The sequence below is a fragment of the Ipomoea triloba genome, chromosome 3, assembly GCF_003576645.1.
Source record: "Ipomoea triloba cultivar NCNSP0323 chromosome 3, ASM357664v1".
Classification (NCBI taxonomy): Eukaryota; Viridiplantae; Streptophyta; class Magnoliopsida; order Solanales; family Convolvulaceae; genus Ipomoea; species Ipomoea triloba.
This window is the reverse complement of record NC_044918.1, coordinates 22,460,324-22,469,795: the sequence shown is the minus strand read 5'-3', so window position 1 is coordinate 22,469,795 and position 9,472 is coordinate 22,460,324. Positions and strand designations below refer to the sequence as shown.

General features: G+C 34.5%; 1 long non-coding RNA gene across 1 annotated transcript; it reads right to left on the bottom strand.

Annotated features, from left to right (window-relative positions):
* LOC116013916 lies at positions 1-1,400 on the bottom strand. Its single transcript, XR_004097308.1, has 4 exons — positions 1,270-1,400; positions 964-1,084; positions 715-763; positions 1-463 (listed from the first exon to the last, which is right to left on the bottom strand). It is a non-coding gene; the product is annotated as an uncharacterized LOC116013916 (long non-coding RNA).
* Between the last annotated feature and the right edge of the window lie 8,072 nt (positions 1,401-9,472).

The window sequence follows — 9,472 nt, the reverse complement described above, 5'->3', positions numbered from 1 at the left end:
TAAACAAAAATGGATTTGGCATTTTTTTATTTATAATTTGCAAATATGCGGCCACAGTCTGGTATGTTGTGAGCCAAACATGTATACATTGTGTGGCATATATGCTATACGCGTGGATATTTTGTGTGCACAGTCTGAAGAGTAAAGAACTTGAATAAGAATAAAACTGTTACACAAACAAATTTCAACAATGTAACGTCGTAACGCCTGGTGTGCCATAACCTTAGATGTCGTGTGCAAAACAGCGCAAAGTGGTGTGCCCGAACCCGACGAGGTGTATCCCTTTATTCTATATGAGCAATAACAACAACCCAAACGCAAATGAAGGGCATTCTCCTCACTCTCATCCTCACGACCTCCACTGCAACCTCCACGACCTTATTCGTGAAATGAAAGGCAAAGCAAGAACAACTTCTACCAATGCATTCATTGTGAATATGCAATTCAAGTCTGACCTTCTTACCTTAAGCACACAATTTTCCAGAATAGGGTAAGACCATCAAAACTAGTAGAAAAATGAAAAAAAATTCAATTATAATACATCAAGTTGCCAAGTCAAAGTTTATCAGATTTTAGCACACGAATAAATAAATTATGTAGCTCTGCTACATTAAAATCTCGTTAAGAAATGGATTAGCAAAAGAAATAGATCTCGTAAACACATCATTGTTTAACATGAAGTAATAATGTATCCTTAGCAAAAGCAATTTGTACCTGTATAAGAATGATATTTGCATCATTCTCATGAGCTGCTCTAACCAACCTGCTTTAAAGGAGCCACGAAATGCAATTTTCAAAAACATAATTCATAAAATAAATAAATAAAAACAAAATTTCAAAACAGAATTACTTCACTATAAACTCACTAAGGAATGAACCCTAAATCACTCATCAATTTAAATCTCGACATAAGTATCAATCATCTTAAAGCTGCACAAGACTAGACGAATCATAAATACGGACCTCTCGGCGGTAGCAGCGTTGGTGGCGACATCATCCGTGCAGGCGAATTGCAGAGCTGCGACCGTGACTAGTCTCTAGGTCTTGGCCATCCTCAACCGTTAAACTGCTTGAGTTTGAACCTCTTGCGTTATCCAATACCAAAACCAAAGCAGAGTGAATGATGGAGCTAATATCAGAATGACAATAATTGACGCCTTATTGCAGAGAGAATATGTTCTTTCAAGCACATTTCCGTACACATACGTAAATCATACACCTATATAGACACCGTATTGGTATAGATATGAAGTAGAGAGATGAACATACAACGAATTTGAGAAGCAAGCAGGACTTGCCGACGAAAGAGTCATCGATTAGCAACGGTGTAGTGGAGGCAGTGGCGGTGGTAGTAGCGGTTGTGCAGTCGTGCGATGGAGGCGGTATGGTTGAGAGCTAATGATTTCGTGTGTATTCAGAAAACGAAAAGCCTAGCGAAATTAACGCTTCCCACATTAACCACCCTACTAAAATGACAATAATACCCCCCATTAGCATAATAATCATACTGTGTACACGCATAAACCAAAATTAAAACCAAAATTACAATCCAACGCACACCATTTCTCCTCATCATCCTCTATAATACATGTGTCCCCATTTGAATACATTTATATATATATATATGGTAGGATTCCAATGAGATTACTTATTTAAGTAAGATCGTGAGATCAGATCTTGTGCATCTATGTAATATTTTTTAATGGTCTAGATTAATTTACACACACATTCTATTCGCACACATTTAATCACCGTTCGCACACAGTTCAACTTCGAATCTTAATCAATCTAGACCATTAAAATATTTTGAGATCAAATATTGTACATCAATTTAAAAAAATTTAGTGGTCTAGATTGTTTGATACACCCACTCCGTTCGCACACACTTAATCACTGTTCGCACACATTTTATCACCGTTTGCACATTGCACACACTTCAACTTAGAATCTTAAATCAATCTAGAACATTAAATTATTACATGGATGCACAAGATCTGATCTCATATGATCCTATATATGTGTGTGTGTATAAACACACACACATTAGGTTTCTCTACTTACACTAGACTAACTCTAAGCTTTATCACAAGTCACCCAAGTAGTCAGTCTAGCCCAAGGGTCCAAACTCTCTAGACTGGGGAGCCCTAACTTCAAGATGTTGTTGGATCATTTTGAACGCCAGAGGAAAGAGCCGTCAATGGAGCTTTCGGATTTCAACACCCACAGTAGAGAGTGATTGCCGATAGCTTGCGTGAAGTGCGAACCAAAATAACAAATACACACAAAAAGAAAATAAAACAAATGCCAGCGGAAGATAAACTCAAAAGGTAAATAATAGAGCAGATCTCGGAAAACCCAAAATAACAATGATGCACATAGCTTTACAAATACTAAAATACCCCTAAACTTTAAAAACTAGGCGCTAAACACAATAAGAAAAATTAAATATGCACCCTTAAATTAAAATAACGATGGATTAGGATTTGATCTCACAATCTCATATACATATGACAATCTCACCATATCCTTTTACACACACACACACACAAATTAGGTTTCTCTATTTACACTAAACTAACTCTAAGCTTTATCGCAAGTCACCCAAGCAGTCAGTCTAGTCCAAGGGTCCAAACTCTAGCTTGGGGAGTCCTAGCTTCGAGATGTTGTTGGATTATATGAGAACACGTTCTTAGGAAAAAACTAAGAACTAATCTCAGCCTTACATTTAGAAAAATTGGATGGATCAGATCAATTTAGAAAAAAAAAAAAAGTGCGGTGATATTTTTCATAATTATCATCAACTTTACTATGCAAACTTGAAAACTAAAATATGCACTTCTCATAATTTTTCAAGTTTACACATTTAGTATTAAAATATTGCACATCTAGTAGTAATATATTGCACATTTAGTATTAAAAGACAAGTGCGAAAATGCATTGCACTTAGTGTTTGGATTTTAGAGTTTATGACTAAGTTTTTTTTTTAAAAAAAATTTTGGTTTAGATGTTCACTTTTTACTACTTAGAGTCTAGTATGACCCATTATAATCTCTTAGAATGCATCCAAATCTCATTTTCCTTGCATTAGTATCAATTGTGGCATCATGTTGAGCTTAAACGAACCATCCTTATAGGGGTTTCTTCCATCCGTCAAGTTGATTTGTTGAACCTGGCCTAATTGAGATATCCATTTTGTTTACCTCTCTCCAACAGTGAAGGAATAGTTTAGCTTCTTCAACACTATGATCATGTGTAATGATTCGATTTGTTCCAAAGTTTCTCATTTCACGCATTCCAAATTTTTCAGCATACCATGACAAGAAGGCAGCAACCATACTCATAAAGGGAATTAAGTTTATGTTCACCCAATCTATAAGTGTGTCACATCCTTGTAATTGAATGCCACCCATTTTTCCAACATGACATATCATAAGCACATGAGACAAAAACATAGAAATTGGTCTCATTATCCAAAGAACAAAAGTGACAGAATTGGGAGCAGGCAATATGCTTCATAGCCAGAGACAAAAACAAGGTGTTTGACCATGCTTGCCACACAAAATAAAAATAAAAATAAAATAAATAAAAATGTACCCTTAGGAGAAATTTTGAGCTTCCACATCCTTGTCCAATGTGGGGTTTCTTGTGTGTGAAACTGCCCCATCAAATTCTTATAGAAACTCTTAACTCTGTCTCATAAATGGCTATGTTGAGCACTATTACCATTGAAAATTTAAATGACGTTGTTGAGGTTGACGTGGATATCTAATTATTAAATTAATTACTTTAATTAGACTAGTTGGACTAATATTTATTTAATTGGGTTAATTAAATGATCCATTGAATAATTAATTGGTTTAATTACTTAATTAAATGTAATTGGTGTTGGATTGCTAGCCCAAGTTGGTGAAAATATTTAATTGAGTTGGATTAGGCTGTTTGGGTCAATTGGGCTGCTTAAATTGACGGATTTTGACTTAGTTTGGCCCATCAAGAATATATGTGGATCATATAATTTTGGGAAGATGTGGATAATATAAATTGGTTTGAAGATAATACAAAATCATGAACTTGGACGTGATGGTGTCCTGATACGTTTCTCATATTTAATTCAAATATTTAAATTAAATTGATAATTATCCAAAATCATAAGATGGTTAGATTTTCTCTGTATCCTCACCACTATAAAGAGTGGTTTTATTTTATTTTAGAAGAAAGAGAGCTCCGAAGATCGGTATACCGAAGCTTTGTCAGAATCTCGCCAGAATATTGTTTGGAGTACGTTTGCAGTATATCTACGCTGAGGAACACACCATTTGAATATCGGAAGCCCTTCTTTGAATATCAAGCTGCATATAAGCCCTTCACCGAAACACAAGCTACTTAACTCCGGAGGTCCCTTTAGCAATTCAGCATACTTCCAATTCGGCATACCCCGAACTTTGCATATTTCCAGTTCAACATACTCTGAACTCAACACACTTCCAATTCAGCATACTCCGAATTCGACATACTTCCAATCGACATACTTCTAGTAGAGAATTAGATGACTTCTTATATCCAGAGATTGTACCTTTCTCGTTTAATACATGGTTCATTGTAACCGACACTTTGAATTTTGAATATATACAATTCAAGTTTTTCACGTTTACAAGCACATTAACCCTTTCTCAGAGTAAATCAAGCAGAATATCACCATCCCATATTTTCCCATCCATTGTCATCAATGAGTCCACCGTTGCATTTGAAAGATGTGTGATCGTTTCAGATGATTGCTCATAAGGATTCTCCAACTCTGATAACTAGGGATCTTGCCAAATCTTTATTATCCTACCATCTCCCACTCTTTCTCTATAGTTTCATTCTAACCTCTTTGGACTCTAAGACACTTCTCTAGAAAAAAGAGGGGTTGTTACCTATCTTAGCCTCCAAAAAAGAGCCATTCGAAAAATATCCAACTTTAAAGAGTTTAGTAATCAACGAATTTGGAAATTGTAGAAATCGTCATACTTGTTTGTCAAGCATAACTAATTTGAACTCCCTATAAGCCTCTTAAAGCAAAGCCCATCCATGCTATTTGGGCAAATTATTGTGTGGACTGTGGTCCACAAGCTGTGACTACGGTCCAAACGACGTCGTTTTGATGTTTAAAAAAAATCATTACTCCGCGCGTGTTAAAATAATTAGCATTCTAGATTAAGATAATGTATTTTATGAGTTAGAATAATGTACTTTATATGTGTTAGAATAATGAAATTTCTTGGGTAAGAATGTAAGATGATGTATTTTATGATTTTTTTGTTAATATTACTGATTCTATTACAATGTAGTATATATTCGGATATACTTTCTCAACATAATGAAGTCTGAAGCACAAGGAATCAATATTGGCTTCACTGAGGCTCGAACCTATGACTTCCCAATTTGGGAGAGCCACTTCATGCCACGGTCCAAAAACGACGTCGTTTCACGTAATTTTTTTCTTCACGTGACCGACCCGCTACAATATATATTTTTATAACTCATAATGTACATTATTCTAACACATAATGTACATTATCTTACCTAGAAGTTTCATTATTCTAGCTCATAATAATGTACATTATTCTAACACATAATGTATATTATCTTACCCCAGAAGCTTCATTATTCTAACACATAATATATATTATTCTAACTCATAATATATATTATTGTAACTCATAAAATTCAACGATGTCGTTTTGGACCAGCTTTGTGGACCACATGCAGTCCACATAATAATTTCCCAGATAAAAATAGGCCAAGATGCTTCATAGGGGCTTATAGCCCGGTTTAGTTTGGGCCTAACATAGCCTGACCTATTTAGTAAAAAGGTTAGACTTAGGCATATTTTAAAGTCTATTTAGCTAAATAGGTCCAAGCCTATATGTACAAGACCTAGCCTTCAAACCTAGCTAAATAAGTAACATAATTCAAAGAATATTAATGCAAGATTATATAGAAGAAGTCTATTATAGTTAACATTAAAATTAATATTTAATTTACACTTTTCTAAAAAAAAATTATCTAAATACTTATTGTTGTTCGTATGGTATTAGGTAGTAGATATTGCTTTTGGTTATAATTACTCTAAGTTTTGTTAATTCGCTTTTGGATAGGTTTTTCATTGTATTCATCTTCATTGCTTGCCCTCTTCTTTTTGTTGGTAGTGTCTCATGTGCAATTGAGTTACTGGTGCTAGTTTGCAAACAGAATATATTTGGTCTAATTAATTTTGTTACATTAAAGAAATAGATGCATGGAATCCCTAAGTTAATTTCCTTATACTAATATTTATAAAATTGATTCCGTCATTTTTTAGCTATTGATAATCCTAGATGGATCAAATTAGTTCACACTTATCACGAGAAACTTAATTCGCATTTGATGTTATTAATTGAGACCCCACTAATTTGTTATCAAAGACTAAATCATCAAAGTTTCATGGCAAGAGGGAGATTAGGAGGGGTGAGTAGCATTATATATATATATATATAAGGATCAAATGTGGATGGTGTGCTCAGGTGCAAACGTGGCTGAGATAAGAGCCATTGATTTTGCCAAGATCAGCACCTAGGATTAACAATGATTAAAAAAATGCGGTCAAAATTTGGTCATTTTCCGTATTGGTCAAATATAATATGCATAGTTAAGGTGTGTGGTTTTCTTTCTTAAAGTACGTGAGTTTCCTTCTTTAGGTGTATGGTTTTTGTGCTTAAGATGTATCAAATTCTTCAGTGAGAACTTAATGTGCGTTTTTGTTGAAATTTAAGGTGCGTCAATCTAAAGCTTTAAGTTGCGTTGTTTTACTTTTTAAGGTGCGTAATTTTCCTTCTTAAGGTGCGTGGTTTCTGTACTTAAGGTGCGTCAGTTATAATATTTAGCAGACTCATACCTAATTCTCTAAAGCTCAGCTCGGCTCCGCTTAGCCTACTTTCATCCAATTGACTTAAATGGGACGTTTTTTAAACAAGCTAGTGGACAGAAATGAGATGATTTTAAAACATTAACAACCAGAAATGTAAGTCCCAATGAATTTTTTCCTAAAGTTGTACATGTTTTAAAATCATCTCATTTTTATTCCCTTGTTTAAAAAATTCTCCATTATAGTCAATTTCCCCATTACGAGCCCCCCCCCCCACCCCCCTCCCCCTCCAGTGCATAAGTAGAGACATCAAACTTATCTAGGTCAATAAAGAAAGAGAAAACTTTAAGGTTAAAAGCTGTTACAGAGCTTTAGTTAGAGAAGAACTTTATGAGGAAATCCTAGAGTGGACTATTATATTTATATATATATATATATATATATATATATAGTATGGGTCATGTTCAGGGTGCCCGCGCCCTTACGTGCGGCCGTGCGGTTTACACCACTCAATGTTACGAAATGCACCACCCAATAACATTGAGTGGTGTATTTCTTAAATATGAAATACACCACTCAATGTTATTGAGTGGTGCATTTCGTAACATTGAGTGGTGCATTTCGTAACATTGAGTGGTGTAAACCGCACGGCCGCACGTAAGGGCGCGGCCACATTTGAATAGAAATCTATATATATATATATATGTGGAAAGTCATAATCCCTCTTTAAGGTTTGAATTTTCTTTTGGCAAGCTTGTAGTACCTTTTGTTTTCATACAAAAGTGGGTGTTATCTGGGTGGCAGTTGAACATAGGAACTTATATTTTATTTGTTAAGTGGGTAGTGCTAAATTTCCGGTGCCTCAACAAGGAATAAACCAACCTGCTAAATTTTATAGATAATTTGCTAGAATATTTGGTTAGCCAGGAACGATAAGCTTTGACATTATCAATTTATGTATGTTAGTATTATTGTGGACAGTGTTAGAACTTACTTTCGAGAATGGAGATATGTGATTGACAAGGAAGAACATTCCTCTCTAAACATACTAAGATTCATAGAAAAATGGGAGAACTTACTTTAGGGAATGGAAGGATATGGTTGTCAAGGAATTAAGAACATTTCTCTCTAGCCATACTAAGATTCATAGAAAAATGGAAGAAACCTTGTGCTGGTTAGTCCAAACTCAATATTGATGCTTCGATTGGTGTTGAGAGATGTAGAATGAGTTTTGGTTGAGTCTGAGGGATGAACATTTGAATCTTTTAAGGTAGTTTAATGTGTGCCATGAAGTGGAGTATACCCAATGAAAGAAGTTCTTACTTGGATGAATTGGATTATTTTCATATTGAAACAAATGCCCTTCAAGTTTTTCCAGGGCTTAACTCAACTAGCTATGACCCAACTTTTTTGATCTTATTTTACTTGCATGTGTAAAAGATATATATTTTTTTTTAGTACTACTGACTCTGTTACAATGTAGTATCTGTTCATAACTACTTTCTCAACCTACTGAAACACAAAGAGTCAACAGTTGCCTCCACTGAGGCTCGAACCCACTCCCATCATCCATGTGGGAGTTTAAAAGATATACTTCATCACTGTTGTGTTTAACTCTTTTAATTTGCTAAGCTATATGTGAATTGGACGGTTCATATCTTAGCCTATGAGTTTGTTTCTATGGTTGATTGCATGTAGTAATTTTCTTACACTTTAATTTATTTGTAATGCTCTGTGCTTGATTTTAGCTAATGAATTTTCTTTGTGTTTCTTTTTTAAAATTAAATTGTTGATAAGTACAATTAAGTCGTATTATATGAGGAGTATGTTGTATACGGTTTGTTATGCCGTGGACCCAAGTTCACCTTGCAAGGTGGACCTGAGTCTACATTCACATACACTATACTCTACATTCACAATTTGTAAACTCTACATTCGCACATTCAAAACTCTATATTCACAGGTCCTATACTCCACATTCACAACTTGAGAACTCCACATTTACACATTACAGGGCTACAAGTTGCTAGAACTTCTTAACGCTATTACAGATTCACACATGCATAACTCTACATTCACGATTTCTATACTCCATATTCACAATTTCAAACCTCCACATTCACACATTTCTGGACAACTCTACATTCACACAATCATAAATCTACATTCACGATTTTTATACTCTACATTCACACTTTGAAACCTCTACATTTACACATTTTTGGATAACTCTATATTCAGCAATATGTTTACTCTATAAGGTGGACCTGGTCCACAGCATAATTTGCCGTCGTATACTATGTAATTTTTTTGGGTCAAATTTTGTTACTTAAATTATGATAGACTTGGATTAAGTCATCCAATAAAGACACTTTATTGAAAAAAGAAAAGAATGGATATTTAAAACAAAAAGAAATCAATGCTGAATAATGTGTTCTACATTAATCTTTAACAGTTATGTTAAAAAAAAAAAAAAAAAAGACAGTTTCTGCAGCTAACGACACCGTTTCATCGGCCGTTCAGAAACACAATGCGCCCAAATTAGATAATCTTGATATTTGTGTGCAACTCTGCTGTAACTTTCAT